The 2,431-nt window shown below is 39.7% G+C and overlaps 1 pseudogene; it reads right to left on the bottom strand.

Annotated features, from left to right (window-relative positions):
- Positions 1-1,084: 1,084 nt before the first annotated feature.
- Positions 1,085-2,431, bottom strand: part of LOC138055556 (uncharacterized) — a 3,884-nt pseudogene continuing 2,537 nt past the window's right edge.

The following is a 2,431-nucleotide window of genomic DNA, read 5'->3' as shown; positions in this document are numbered from 1 at the left end:
CCTTGTTGTGCTTACAACGTTATTCGAAAGAAGTTCCCATCCGAAGATGGACAATATAAGGGTTTCGAGGAGGAAGACGAAGAAGGCCAAGACACAAACGAGAATGAGAAAGACGATTTAGAGGTAGGTTTATTTCAGATTTTATTTTGTAAGTTTTAGTCTCTGAAGTGCCTGAACGTTAGCTTGTGTTATCAAGAGTCTTCAAACTTCGTTCTCTTGTTTTTCTGGTAACCATATCCTTTTTTAATAGCAAGTTCGTAAATTCCTAGTTAGGGCCAAGTCGCACTAGAGGACAAAACTGTTATTTATGTCAAAAATCTGTCATCACAATGAAAAACCAAGTGCGACCGGTTTGTCCACCGAAGGACAAAATTTGGTCGCAGACGGACAAACTTCAAAGATGCCGTCGACTACCTCTGGAGCAGGCCGAACTGAAACAAATCTTGAAAAACAATAGCGAGGGTGTCTTAACTCGGAAGTGATTTGACAGGTGATATGTAGCAGAGTCTCTATGCGATAGACTTCGTAGCCTGCGAGCAGGCCCACCGAAGAGAGAGAGCCTTCTCACAGGCTATAGACTTCGCGGTATTTTAAGATTGAAAACGTTCTCATTTCGCAACAACATGAATCCAGGCGCGGGCGACCAATATTTTCCGTAGGAAATGCGGCAACAATCTATCCGATGCCTAGCCCTTACATATTCAACGATTGAGGAACTCCCAGCCCATCTCCTTCTACCACGCATTCTGACTCGTTGCAAGAATCCTTTCAGTTCAGCGAAGACGGCTCAATGCCCGATCATCCCAAACTTCTTTGCGCCGTACATCTTCGTCAGCTGAGAACATTTTGAGATCCCTCGTGTCGCGGTTTGTGGATGGAAACAGCGAGTAAAGGCGGTTTCGCAGGAAATTGCGCGACGCTCACAGCATGGTGTGATGTTTTGTTCACATATTTTGTTCTCAAGTGCGACTGTAGCTTTCCGGACAGTTTTTTTGTCACTGGCCGATTTCAAGTCAGATTTGTCCTGAACAAATCCGAAATTGTCCTCTAGTGCGACTTGGCCCTTACTGTGCACCACTGTTTTTTAGCTTTGACACATGTCTCGTTTGTGGCCCTTTCTTGGAGCTCCACATTTACTGCATTTTGGTGCTTTTCTTTTTCTTCGACCTCGAGCATTTTCTTGTTGTCTACACTGTGGCATTTCTTGCTCTAAAAAACAAACCATAATTTACATTTTTTTCAAGCTAAACTCTGCAATGCTTGATGACGAACGTGCTTTGTGATGTTATACCTGTAAATGTGGGAGGGACGAGTGTTGTCTCTTTCGCCTTTCTTTCCTTATATTTGGTAATAGCATCAGCTTTTGACTGTTTGTTCCATGTGGAGCATACTGGTTCAGGTACAATTGCTTGGAGTTCCTCTACAGTTTGCTTTAGTAGTATTCTTGGAGTGTTGACTAGTACACGATAAATATCAGTTACGTAATCTGAAAAAGAATAGTGTGATTCTGAAAACAAACAAAGCAATTGTATTGCTTTTGTTTTTCAAAATCTATGCATAAGCATTTCATTTTAAAATTATATATGTACATGTACGTTACCATAGTTTTGTTGTGATTTGCCTTCCTTCACTGTTGCCTCTCCATAATTTTGTTTTGGATAATTCACCCTTAAAGTAGCTTCTCCATTTGCATTGGTTTTGGCCTGTCTATTCAAATTGTAATTGAAGTGCAGTGCTGCTAAGAGGCATCTGTAATGTGAATGATAAAATATTTGCCCACCTTTTGCAGGGAATGACAGATGATGACAGTGAGAGTTAACCACAACCTAAAGTACCGGTAAGTATGTAAACATGCTTGAATAATAATTATTACCTACTCAGCATTCCAAGATAAGAGTAAGCTAGCATTTTAGGGGCAAATTGGTTTATGACTGAGTGGTAGCCTTCCAAAGAACTTGTTTGACCATTTGATGAGGTTTTCTTAATGGCTTTAGTTAAGGAAGGTTTATTCAATTCATCTACCAGTTTTCCATAGGCATCTGAACCTGTAAAATTGAAACATTTTAGTTACTGTTTCCAAGAACAATAATATTTTTTTAAGATAATGGTGAATGTAAAAGTGCGGTTTTTGTTACATTTAGTCATCCACACTTTCGCCATGGTTATAGGACCATGGTGACATTTTGTGAAGAGTCTGTTTGGCAAGTCCTGGTGTTCATTGATTACGTGAGAAAGGAAAGCTTCAAACTTTGCCAGTTTCACCTCTCCTTGGAGTTCTTCAGTCGAAGTTACTGACCAATAGAAATGTCTCTCACATGTCTTTTCCTTACTTAACTTGGTTAGAGTCTTCTGAATTTCTGCAATAATGTTAAGAACAAAAGATATTATATGGAAACATAAATTAATTCAGCCTCGTCATATAGTAGAAAAT

This window comes from Montipora capricornis, chromosome 7 (genome assembly GCF_036669925.1).
Source record: "Montipora capricornis isolate CH-2021 chromosome 7, ASM3666992v2, whole genome shotgun sequence".
Taxonomy (NCBI): Eukaryota; Metazoa; Cnidaria; class Anthozoa; order Scleractinia; family Acroporidae; genus Montipora; species Montipora capricornis.
The sequence above is the reverse complement of the archived record's forward strand: the minus strand, read 5'-3'. Positions and strand labels throughout refer to the sequence as shown.